The sequence below is a fragment of the Fistularia commersonii genome, chromosome 30, assembly GCF_037954325.1.
Source record: "Fistularia commersonii isolate RoL2024-O1a breed Wild chromosome 30, RoL_Fcom_v1.0, whole genome shotgun sequence".
In the NCBI taxonomy this organism is placed as follows: domain Eukaryota; kingdom Metazoa; phylum Chordata; class Actinopteri; order Syngnathiformes; family Fistulariidae; genus Fistularia; species Fistularia commersonii.
The window spans coordinates 6024964-6038540 of NC_141313.1; the positions used below are offsets into that span (position 1 = coordinate 6024964).

General features: G+C 41.5%; 1 protein-coding gene across 3 annotated transcripts in view; it reads left to right on the forward strand.

Annotated features, from left to right (window-relative positions):
* ripor2 (RHO family interacting cell polarization regulator 2) overlaps positions 1 to 13577 on the forward strand; it is a 64882-nt gene that overhangs the window by 14588 nt on the left and 36717 nt on the right. The gene's annotated exons all lie outside the window — the stretch shown is intronic.

Sequence of the window (13577 nt, forward strand, 5' to 3'; positions counted from 1 at the left end):
TCTTTACCTAAACGGGCAAGGTCTTGCGGTTTGTATCGGGTAATAAAACACATTCAGGGCTGAATGCTGTTTCTGAGCATCGCCAGGCGGACTTTCATATGGTTAAGTGGAAGTGCTTTGCTTCCCTGCCAGCCTGCTTAGGCCGTGGTTAAGCTGTTTGAAGGGGGCTGGAGAGATGTGGAGGGGGGAGGGTGGGCTTGTGCCAAGCCAGGGATGCAAAACCAGCGTCTGTTCCCAGACTCTCCCAGGCTCTCCTCCACCTTCTCTCCACTTCACCCCAGCTGGCTTTTTTTTTTCATTCCTTGCATCTGCTGCCTCGCTCTTTCCCCACTTTCTTCTTTCTCTATCCTTCACTTTATCTGCCTGCCAGCACCGAATGTAATGACACACACTCAGGCTTACACTTGTTTACCTCCTCTCTAACGCCTCATTAAATGTATTATGAGTTTTTCATTTGGAGGAAATTCAGTCGCCGTGTTTTGTTGCTAACACATCGCTGATCTCAACCGAATATGATTTCTAAACAATCTCAGCATTGCCCAAACAGAATATTTCTATTATTGATGATTCTACACGTAATTATCAGGAGAGAGTGTGAAAACATCATATCGGTGTCATGCTTCCATCAAGACCTCATCAAATTCCGCGAGGTGGCCAAGAAACTGAAAACATTTTAGCGTTGTAATGAATAATTCATGCTTTAAAATGGCCTTGTTTACTTTCTGCTATGTCTAAAAGCACCACTTCACCAAATAGACACCAAGAAAAGGTGGTTGACTAATCGTCAGCGAGCCGAGCAACATCTCCTCTGTCAATCCTTTAACCAGCTGGACGAACTTAAGAGGTAACGGTCACATTGGAAATTGGAGCATTTATGATGTTTTCTATTGAAGCTGATTGGGGAAGAAGCCAACGAATTGAGGCTGGATATAGTTATTATTATTATCAGCGATTATCTTCATTATCGTCATGCTTATCAACAAGCAGATAACCTTTTCCCATTAATCACTTAGTTGATTGTCATAAGATGTTGGGAAATTGAAGAAAAAAAAAGCCAATTGGATGAGATGGGTTGAAAGAGTCGTGATATTTGTTTCCTTAAATATGCCTCAAAGTAATTCACTTATCAAAGTTGCTGGCAATTAGTCAAAAGTGGACACCGTATTGATTTATCGGCAGCCGTCGAATCAATTGACCTTTGATCGAATGTCCTTTTTAGATGTGTTTCAATGAGCCAGATGTTCATAGAGGGTGGGGATGGAAATGGGATATAATTTACTGCACATGTTAGAATTACGTAAACAGGCCAAAAGCAGCAGCAGCATCAGAAGGTGAAACCGAATCTGGTAGCACTCTATGCTCACAGCCATGATTTAAACATTAGTGTTTAATTGTCTGTGGACATCTCCCACTTTCCCTTACTTTTGACCTCTTCACTCAAGAACACCCACTTGCACGTGTCTAAAATAATGGCTTCTTCTTGGTGTGTGTGTGTGTATGTGTGTGTGTATCAGTCGCAAATCCGTACATACAGTACGTCTGGACATCTGCGCGCATGTGTTTGGTTATTCTGGGGGAACCGTGGGCCTTGCATTCTTACAGGAGGAGTGCCTTCTTGAAGTTTTTACAGCTGACAGTTATTTCATACGGCAGACAGGCCGGAGTTAAAGTCCGCAGGGATGTTGACAGAAGTGATTTCAGTCCAGTCTGCAGCCTTGAAGGCAGGTTTAAACTGCAGCTGAAATGCACTGAAAGTTTCCTGATGAAGACAACTTAAATGAGAGGCCCTTCTCCAGCGGAGACTCTAAAATTAGGCTGACCTTCAGCCCGCATTGAGAAAGCTGCTTTGATACAAATGTCACTCGGCAAAAGCGGAGGTTCTTTGATGAAACTTCAGCGCTGTCCTTGGGGGAAAAAATTAATAGTTTTGTTCACTGAGGTAGAAGACAGTAGTTGTGATTTGTCAGTTTGACATATCCATCAGCTTGTCCCAGCTTTCGGGATAGTCTGTTTGCGCAGAGCCGTTCATCACAAGCACAGTTACAAACCCTCTACTCAGATTGCGGTTAAGTGAGTCAGATTGAGAGGAGTCAGAGGTTATCTCCACTCATGATGAAGGGCCGGCCTCGGCTCACCTGCCCCGGCATGTCGTACCCTACAATCACTGCTTCCTCTGAGAGAGGTGAGGTGACGGGGGGATTTTTTATTTGTGTCAAGAGGATGGGTTGTGGGCTGGAAGGCTGCTGTTCTGCGGTATGTGGAGGGTGGGGCGGAGGCAGGGGAATGGATGGTTGTCTAGGACGGAGGAGACGGCCGTCTGGAAGGAATGAGGAATGAACTGATACGGTATCTACTGGTAGGCAAGGCAATGTGGGTGCAGAAGAGGAGGATGAACCAGAGGAAGACATTGAGGTGAAGCTTTTTTAACCGTTGAAAACAGCGAGACAGGAAAAGCAAGGGTCAGCTTATGATTAAGTTAAAAATATCAGCTATATCTTCTGTGCTATATCTAAGAGCTGCATAAAAAGTTGTTTTTATAGAGCCCATTGACACCTGCTGGTAATAAGAGAAGATCTATTTTGAACACAAATGCCAGTACTGATTTTAGTGAGGGGGGAAAAAACTTTGATCACTGACTGACTGTAATTAATTTGAGTTTGAATGAAAATTGACCTTCAGTGTGGATTGTGCACATAATTTGCATGAAAATGAGCTTACATTCCTAACTCATTAACTTTCACCTATGAAAGTGGCTGCATGTTTAGCCAACTAGATAAACACCTCGACGTCAAGGCAGAATATCCTTATGAGCGTGCGGTGAGATGGTGTCCATGTTTTTACTACGTGCCGCGTGTTTCGCAGCTTATCTGTTTCACGTTTTTTTTATTTTCAACTGAAAAACGGAGCGTTTCTGAGTAGAGAATCTGTCTTTGCAATTGTGAAATGTTCGCAGATTGATATTAAAATGAAGTCCATATATTTTGGAGACCTTCGGGAGACTTACAGCGTAACTACTATCTATGATGTATTTAGTGGTTGTTATCAAAAGGCATATTGTGTCAGAGCAGAGGGCAGCGGCAGCATGCTGCAATCGCACAACACAATGCAGGAAGTGTGAACCTAGCGTTAGCATGCTGCTAAGCAAAGCAGCATTTGGTGTTAATTTCCTTTAAGGTAATAAGCCATTTTTTGAGGTTGTAAAATGTGAAGCTCAATTAGATTAGCCATAATTTGTATTGTTCATTATTTTTGTTGTTTTTTTTCCACAACCATGACTATTTCATTAGCTTGTTTGTTATAGTGTTTAACTTGGTTGCATTTACAATGATTGTCTCCCATTGCAATACTGAGATTTTAAGTAAGAATAGAAATAACACAGTCAAACCATATAATATGCTATTAGATTCTGCATTTACCCATGTATGCACAATTCATAGCGCCACAAAGCAGGGAGCTGGGTTTCAGATGTTTTTCTCACTTTGAAATGATGCAAGAGGCTAAAAGAAATTAGATGAAAGATTCAGAGTTGTTCATGCTCGACCATTGTCATGTGGCATATCGGTGGAGAAAGATTCAGGTGGCGTTAGCTCTCAGAGCAGTTAACCGTTCTCCAAGTCCTGCGTCCTTGGAGAAGTGACTCCTAGCCTGGTGCCAGTTATCACATGAAAATTAAGATTGGCCAGATGACACACAAAGACACACTTGTACAAAATCATTGTGTGTGTTCACCTTGTGTTTCTCCCATGACCATGAGTAAGAAATGCACAATCCCACTTGGCTTACAAAGCTGATGCCTGATTCAGGGTAGTGCTGCCACTCTGCTTTAGATTTGTCTTCATTATTTTAATTACTTCTATCAAGTTTATCCCTCCTTCCGTTGATCCATCTACCCTCCTCTGGTTCTCTCTCCAGTCCCTTCCCATCTGTCTGCCTCCGCTTTCCCACTGGCCTTCTCAATGCAAACAGGAGGATTTTTGAAGAGGCTGTTTGAACCCCTTTAAACCTGCCGTTGTCTCTAAGCCGATCGGCAAGGCATTCTTGTGTTTATGCGTCATCAATGGAGGTGTCGTCTATCATTTTTCCTTTGTGACATTCTGACCATGTTAAAGAATGGGGGCTCCCCGGCCGCAGGCACCACGCGGCACTAACTTCAGCTTCCATGTTCGCAACATGACTCTTGACACGCCGACTCCCGCAAACACACACCGGCCTCGTCACAGAGCAGCTGGAAGCCCCATTTTGATTGCCGTAAGCGTTTTAGGGGTCTAATCTGATAATCTGTCTGTTTTGGTATCTGGTTTGTTCCTTTGCACCATCCAGCAGCTGGAAGAGATGTGATTGGTTCACATCTGGGTGTTATGTTTCTGAGTGTTTACCATTGTTACTGATAATGCGTTCTACATGTGCTTGGCAACAATCATTGTGGAGAATGCTGTATTGTTCTTACTGTTCCCACCATGATTGAGATTCAGCACTCGACTCTTCATTTGGAGAAAGTGCTGAATATCGGCCCCGCGACCACTTCTTGTCCTAGATACCTTTGAAAATTTTGAGGAGACTATTCCCCATTGATATCCCCATTACTCAGCTCCCTCAGGGTAGCAGTCAGACAAAGTTGTGTGAAGACAGATGAATAGAAGAGAGGGAGGATGACAGCGCCCCTTCATCCCGAGGCAAGTTGATGCTCAGATCATTGGTGACCCTTTGAACTGCGCTACTCTTGCAGCAAAATATTCACTTCAAGTGTAATTCCAGTGCCGTTCTTTATGTTGTTTATTATAATCAAATGCATGGAGTTGCAAATTTCACGGTTTTAGATTTTTATGTTTTCCTGCTGGGGCTGATATAAACACTACACATTTAATTGCAGTTTTCTGCAAAATATTTTGCAGTTCATCCTCCTCGCTCTTGCACAGAACTACGCTTAGACACAGCTTTGGGTTTGATTTTTTTTTTCCACTCAGACAGTAGTTAACATTCAAAACAAGTCTGTTGATTTGAGGCTGCTGTGGTAACTCTTGATGTGGTTTTGGCGGGGTGATAAATCGATTGCTGTCACCTTTCTGTCAGAGCAACCCAGGGGGCCGATCGAACACTTTGTATCCAGTAGCCTGAAATCAGATTTAAATATCAGTCGGATCTTTTATTGTTGAAAGGAAAATGCAAACCTTGAATGTTTTCATTTTCTACCAAGCTTGAAAATACGAATCCTGAACGTCTTCATTTTGCACCAAGCTTTTATTCCGTAGACCAGCTGAGGTGTGTGTTTTGCGTGCATAAACTGCCATTACTTGTCCTGCACCTTAAATATCACTCATAGGCATGTTTTGCTCTTGATGCTGAAATTAGTTTTTTTTTTTGTGCAGCATCAGAAACAGGCCCCCGGAAAAAAAAACCAAATATGATATTCAAAAAAATCAAACAGGGGAATTTCGAGGTAAGATACCATCTCTAAGTGCACATTTTAGAGAAACTGCAATCAGTAAAAGGACAACCTCCTGAGCTGAAGGCCACATTGCTATGATTGAGTGGCTCTTGACCTTTGAGTGTTTATAGAGGGGTTGAGATTCGAGCAGGCCGACGAGTGAGATCACGTGACGATCGGCTTTTTAAACGGCGTGTTGGGTGACTGCGCGTCAGAGGCTGCGTTTTTCCCTTGTCTGCTGCATCTCTCATAGACAAGCGAGCCTTCGGGCTTTCTCTATTTCAGCATCAGCCTACGTGCTGTCGTTGTTTTTGTGACGTTTTTTTCTCACCGACCCTAAGTTAGCATTTAGTCACCCCCTTTAGAAGTGATCCTTTTGAAGTTGTTTTGCTCAATGGGGACCCCGGTGATGAATGAGGTCGAGGCTAGATTGTCAGCATTTAAACAAATCAGATCCCTGATGAAAATCTGACCCCAAATACTATAAGTATCAGTTCCAATAATGATGTTATTATTTATAGTATACATGCTCTTGGTATGATCACTAATTGATGATGATAAAAATGATCAGTATTCTTAAAACGTTCTTTTTAACATCAGATCAAACTGTAACAATATAGTAAAAATGTAATGTTGAGGAGTGAGTGTTTACTTGATATATTTGGAAAATCACATCGGTAAAGCAATCAGATTTGTTTGTGTTTTTGAACTTTTCACCGCCATTAAAAACTCTAAATCCAAGTTGTTTTATGTTATCCAAGTTGTTTGAACACCTCCAGCTTAAACCGTTCCTCTGAGATTCATTGTACTGATATTTTGTAATACATTATTTAACTCATGTTTTTTTTTTTTAAGAACTTGTGCAAATAAGTACTTTGCTTTTCCTGAGATTTGAGTACAGCATATCTGCTCTTCCTATCGTTCCCCGCTGAGGTTCAGCCCAGCATGAAAATCACCATCATTAGTTGAAATCATAGTGTGAAACTCTAGTTCAGGGAGAAAGAGACAAGTGTCCCCTCAAGTGTATTTGTCCTCCTTTCATGAGCACGTGGATCTTTCTTTCTCCTATTATCCTCCTTCAGCCGCTGTGGAAATTGTTATCCTCTTGCGAACATTGTGACAATGACTTCGTGTGTGGGACAGAAATCCACCAGGATCTGTGTGTGTGTGTGTGTGTGTGTGTGTGTGTGTGTGTGTGTGTGTGTGTGTGTGTGTGTGTGTGTGTGTGTGTGTGTGTGTGTGTGTGTGTGTGTGTGTGTGTGTGTGTGTGTGTGTGTGTGTGTGTGTGAATAACACCCACCGCTTTTCATGCCTTCATTTCTGCCCGGAGATATTCTCCATGTATGTCTTTGCTGTGAAACAAATAGAACCAAAAAACAAATAATGCCGGCTGCTTTCATGGAAAAATAATAAAAGTGGGATCTGTCAGTTTTGAATTAGAACCAGAAACATGTCTACATTATGGTTGTATTTGACAAGTAGCTCCCTTACATCATTTTCAACTTGTTTGGGGAATTGTTTGAAGGATAATGGAAATTAATTTACCTCTCAAATGCTTTTATACTGCTCATATTTCAAGTTGTAAAATATCTTTGTAACAGCATGTTCATTTCTCACTCGTGCTGGAAGGACAAGACCAAACCAGCTGTGGGGTTGTTATTCTTCCTTTGTCTGATAATGTGTACCTTCTTTCTCTGCTCCGCCGATAAGTGCATGGAAACTGTCATTTTCGGGGCACATTCACTCACACAATCACTCAAATGTGCTGAGACGTAAAATAATTCCCATTACGCTGTAATTCTATTGAAGGTAGCTGTGTGTTTTGTTCTGCTGCCCATCAACTGCATCACATTATTATTACACTCTATGCTTTTGATAACCACAGCGACTCTTGGTAAATTTGCAATAAATATTACATCAGCAAATACTATTGAGTGTCATGTCACTCAGGCACTGTTTGGCGTATACTATAGATATAGATATTATAACAAAGGTTAAGAGTATCGACCAAAATAAAGATCCCGAGGTTCTCTCTGGGATGGAGAGTCCAGCAGAGGGACGGCACGTGATAGATGCTCTGGATATAATGTCAGACTCTCACGGTGTGGGCATACTGAGTACAGAGGAGGAATGGTGAATATATTGGTAGAAGTATACTGAGGTTGAAACTGCCCAGCGGGTGGCTGAGACAAAAACCAAAAAGATTTCTGGATGGATGAGAGGGGACATGAAGTTAGAGAATAGGCTTCGTTGGAGGAAGATGATTTGCTGTGGTGACCCCTAAAGGGAGCAGGTGAAAGGAAAAGAAGAAGAAAGGCTAAAGGTCAACTAATAATAATTTATCCTTCATTAATCTCCGTGGGGAAATTCATTCTTCACAATTAACTCATTATGGATGAACCATGAGCAGTAGGCTGCCGTTGACCAGCTTGGGGTTCAGTGTCTCGCTCAACAACACTTCAACACACGAGGACAGGGGTCGGCAACCTTTAACACCCAAAGATTTGGACCCGGTTTCTACGGAAAAGAAAACACTGGGAGCCGCAATTACTTTTTGACGTCCAAAATAAAGGTACCATTGTATGTATTGCTTTTTCACATTTTGCCTACCTGTGGTTTAAAGTCTCGACATATTTACGGCGTCTTGGTGGGTATGCCGGCTCCCGCAAGTGCGACGTATATTTTGAGCGTCAAAAAATGATGACTATAATCTTATTTTGATATTTCAAGATCACAACGATCTTCCGATTTCAAACTAAAATTAAAAAAAGGAACTAACACAAATAAAATACACTTCAATTAAATACTTATAATTTATTTTCCCAAGCCACTCGAAGCGGCAGTGTAAGGAGCCGCCGACCCCTGCACGAGGAGGAGCCAGGAATCGAATCAAGAATGTTCGATTCCAAAGTCAATTGCTCTTCGTCCTGCGCTGCGCCACCTTGTTTAACTCAATCTAATCATAAGGATCATAAAACGTTAGAAACTATCGAATTGCTTGTGACTTACAGGTTTCTCAGTTTTACTTATTTGACCTGCAGTTCCCCCAAGGCAGCAGGAACAAAACCTGTCTAGTTGTCAGGTGTACAGTTCACACTATGCAGCATCAGTGCGCAAGCAATGACGGCTTGTCGCACTTCGCCACGCTTTTTACCCAAAGAAGCCCTGACTCTTCACTGTTATTTTGATTTAATGTTTATCATTGAAAGCCACATCGTCATGCAGCATCAATATGGTCTCTGTTATACGTCCATATAAAACCGTTGTTAACGCACATATGGTCTCTCTGCCGGTATCCCCTCCCCCAGGGATATCCTCTTCCCCCATGCCGACAGATCCGGATATTGAGCAAGCTACAAATCTGTTAGGGATCTGAAAGTTATGGGTGTTTTTGGTCGTGACTTTTAAGAAGGCAGATATAACTCATGGCTAATGGATCAAATGAACGCTTTAAAAGGTCTTTCTTCAGTCAGTTTCTTAAGGGAATTATGACTTTGCAGTTGTTATCATTAGTTTACAAGTTATTACATCAGTGAAAGAAAAGAGTTTCCGCTCAAGAAGCGTGTGAAAAATTATCAGTCGAGGTCTGGACATGATCCCACGCTTTTACACTACTCTGTTAAAGAATATCTTCTCATTTTTGGGAATTTTGATTGCAGGAATGACAAAGATATCAAAAGATGCACCTCTGGAAACTAAGAATCTACAGTATAATCAGGGCCTTGTTTTTGGTCAGTTATTTTTTTTTGGTCAGTCAAGACTCATTCTAACCCCCTCCCACCAAAAAAAAAAAAAAAATTATAATTAACTCTTGCTAACTCTCTGCATTTTCCATGGCCACCACATAATTCACAGTGGGCCCTCAGAGCTTGTAGTATCAAAGAAGCTGCTACCGGTGGAAAAAACGCTGGTCTTTTCTTGATAAAAATAACAAATGGAGCTGAAATAACCAGAGTAATCCTGTTTGTATGGCAGCTGCATTCCAGTGCTGCAGCATAGGTGGTGATTTTCATTCAGCCCCGCAAAATGCTGAAATCAAGCCGGTTCTCATGTCGATGACACCGCTGCTCTGTGTCTGTTGGAGGAGGGGGGCTTTTTAAATCTCTATCTTTGTTTGCTCGCTCGAGTAGATGACAAAAATACCACATAATGGAGTCTGGCACATTCAGTGCAAGGTATCCTTACAGTTTTCCCTCTTTATTTTGAGATAAGTTGGGCTGTCGAGATTTGCCGCGCTACTGTGTCGGATCTCGGCGGCTATCAGAGCTGAACGTCCAGGCTTGTTCTGTTCTGCTACCTCTGTGTTCTTTGAGGTGTTTTTTTTTTTTTTTCACTGTTCAAGCACTAAACAACGCTTCAGAAATTCTCGTGATGGACACTCTTTCAAGAGAAAAGGCCTAGTTGCTGCCATTTTATTACAGTATATCATTCTTTTCATTATGTCATACGCACCATCTCATTCCAAAGCTTTCTGAATGGTAAATTATTACGGTTTTGAATCACAATTTTGTCAATCCATTGTAAATAGCAAGCTTGACAAAGCAAAACAAATAGCCCGATGTTGCCTTTTGTGACATGTAATTCGACAAAGTCACAGTTTAATCTGCCAAGTGTTTCGATAAGATGCATTTTTTTGAGGCAATTACAAATTCGTCCTCCATTTATATCTGGTGAGGACACTGAACGTTGCTTTAAAGCTCCTCTAAATGCTTCTTTAGCAATTTGTCTGCGCGCATGTTGCCGGGAGACATGGTTCAGCTGGCGATGAGCTTCACTGTACTGTCTGATATTGGATAAATGCAAAACTAATCTTTGACACCATTAATCTGGATTGTGCATTTGCCGGTGTGGCTTACATTTCTCACAAGTGATTACACGCTGCTGTCGGCGGCAGCTGCTCAAAAGTAACTTTAGTCCAGCCACGCTTCAATTAATCTGGTCATCTGTGCATCGAAATGCCATATCCTGCCTTTAATTCCTCCCTGCCCCACCAGGACCCCAGTGACCTATAATTGCAGCGGAGTCACAAATGTAATAAAACATGATGTGGGGAACATCTCATAAACACACACAACGGTATGCAAAGGCTCTCTGTTGTATTTTAAAATGATGAAAATGTCACAGAGGTGGGATAAACAAGTCGTGACTCTGGTTAAGTGAGAAAGGAAAACTGTACAGACGATTGTTTAACAGGACATTTGGAGAAAAGCAGACTCCATTATTTCATGCCCAGAGATTCCATTTGGAGAAAATAACTTCAGCAGCTTGCTGAGACAAAGCTTCTGCGCCAAAACGCCAACTCTGCCATGTTTGTTTGGAATTGAATTCAGACATGTGTCAGCTGATTCCCATGAAGCGGTCGCTTTAAGCACGGGATGTGTGACCTCAAGAGCTGCGTTATCCAGATCAGGATGTGGGCCGTCTTCATTATTTTTCATTAGAAACATCCTGATGAGCAAGTCGCTCAGTACAAATAATGATCATTTTAATTCAAATGTCAATTTGATATTTAGTCAAAAATTCCCATCCACATCGAGTTGTAAAATGCCCCACGAGTGGGAAACCGTCTAATCCTTCTCAATTCCTGTTGACTCTCTGATGGTCGCTTGTTCAGTTTGCTTATTTTTTCTGATCAGCCATCAAACTGATTTTTGCATATTTAATAATAAAGTGGCAAAAATGGAAGGGGAATTTCTCTTTAGCATGGCGGCAGTGGTTAAGAAAGAAGGTCCCTGGTTCGATTCCGACAGTAGGCATTTCCGTAAGGATCTCTGTCTCTTAGAGGTTCTGTCAGGTTCTCTGGTTTCCTGCCACAGTCCAAAAACATGCAGCAATGTTGCATGTCTCTCCATGTGGTCCTGCTGGATTCTGGTCCAGGTTGAACCCAAAATCTCGCCCTATCTCGCTGGGATAGGCTACAGCACCTCCACCACCCCGAGTGCAAGATAAGCGCTGTAGATAGAGTATGAATGGTTTGTTTTTTTCTATTTTTTTTTTTTTATAATAAATGTATGTATCAGTCGAGAAATAGCTGCTTTTTTCCCCCCTCCACATTGTCCTGGGCCACTTTGGGAGTTTCCACCATTGCGGCTCTGGAGACACTATCTCGACAAAGAATCATTGTTCCTGTCGCTATGATGACTATCGGCCAAACTATTGATTGTTTTTGCGCCCGAGGTCTACTTGGCGAATACCAGCTTCATACAGGACGTGTCGAAATCTTCGCTCCTCATTGTGTTCTGCCTGTTATGCTCGAGTGATGGGATTCGTGGAGGCCTGACATGCCAGCATGTAGTTCTTAGTCAGAGTTTAAAAATGTTATCAATCATACTATAGGTGGCTGAGGGGCAGCCTCACAGCCTCACAGCCGTAACAAAGTCTCTGTTGTCAAATTTAAATCTCTGTGAATTCCTGGCTGTCACCAGGTCGTGTCATGATTTGGTGTAAATGTGTGTGTGCTTGTTGAGTGTTTTTGTTTTTTTAACTACAGCTTAGCAACATATCACTTTATATAACCGTCACAGTGGATTTTAATTTCCCTTTGTATCTGTTATGTGAGAAGCATAATTTCTCTCTGCTTCCGAAAAATAGAGCTTTGGTTTTTAGCAAAGTATTTTCATAAATTGCTCATAAAAGATTGCTCATTCTTTTTTTCTTTGTGAATGTACTTGAGTCCATCTGAGTTAATCCTGTTTTTATTATCAACACAACATTACGTGAATCATATCAAGCCATTAATTAAAAACTCTAATTACGTATCACCTGAGAATAAGCAAATGACAATAATTAAACAGACAAGAAATGATCCCAGGTTATTACTCAGGATATTTAAATGAGATTTGGGGGACAGAGTATGTTTATTCGTGCCGCCTCAATGTTGTGATGTTTTCATACAAAAGCACAGTTTTCATACATACTAATTTTTCCGTTATTGTGTTTCTATATTTCTTTGACATTATACATGGAATGATGAAGGACCATCATGCAACCCTCACAACAGCCACGTTATCTTTGCAGTTTTTGAAATTCCTCAAATGTACTTCAGCTGTACAGAGCTTTTGAACACCTCACAACAATATATTTGGTTTCTTATTTTTTAATGCACATCAGTTGGGCTGGGCTTTCCTTGCAATGTCGTGTTCTTGTCATTGTGACAGGTGGGCGCCAAACATTTATCAACAAAAATTTCTGTTGCAAAGATTGTGGATGTTCAAAAAAAACAACGCACACAAGGGAAAAAAAAAATCATTCAATGGGGGTTGGAATTGCATCGGGTTGAATCATGTTCTGGGAGCAACTTTTCTGAGGCACTTACTGTGGCAAAGGGAGCCGACTATTCTGTGGGCTGTTCTATTATTAAAGGTGCTTCATGGCTAAATCACAAGACGCTGTGAACCTAAAACAGTGCCTTTATGTAATCTCTTAGCGAAGATGAATCAGCTTCTTCCTCGGGAGGCGCTTGCTCTCAGCTCACATTCAGGATAATGACGCTCGATGCTCCGCCGTGCTTGCACCGCGGAAGACGACGGTTAAATGTTAAATTCTGCTCAAAGCAGGGCCGAGATCTTTCACTTTGAGCTCTTCGCACGGATTTTTCCGCATCCCCAAATTTCCGTGCAGGGAATTAAGGATTTAAACACCTCTGAGATGGTCAACAGGTTAATGGGACACGTAACATGGGTGGATTAAAAATGCTGCCTTCAATCTCAAAGCTAACGGTTTGTATCTGTGTAAAGAATTATGTAGATTATCTGCAGGAACTGTCATACATCTTAACTTCAGTTTAGGAAGTTTTCCTCTTTACTCTCATCACTTTTGTAGCGAAAGACAAATTAGGGCGGGGATCAGAAATCAAACACATTTTCAATAGTAAATAGTTTAGGAACGGGTATACCTTTGCCTTTAAAATGTTTCCTTGATGTTTTACGTTCTTGGACCAACTGACTAGTCACGGGAAAATATCAGATTTAACACGGTTAATAGAAAGGAGTTCCTTCAATGACAATATCTGCTCAAAATCATATCACAGTAAACTAACTCGGGCTTTTTATTTCTTGATTCCTTATCCTAATTCCTATTCTTTCATAATTTTGCATGCAGCATGGTTATGTGTTTAGGATAAAACATTCGTCCTAATGGAACAAACTACTCA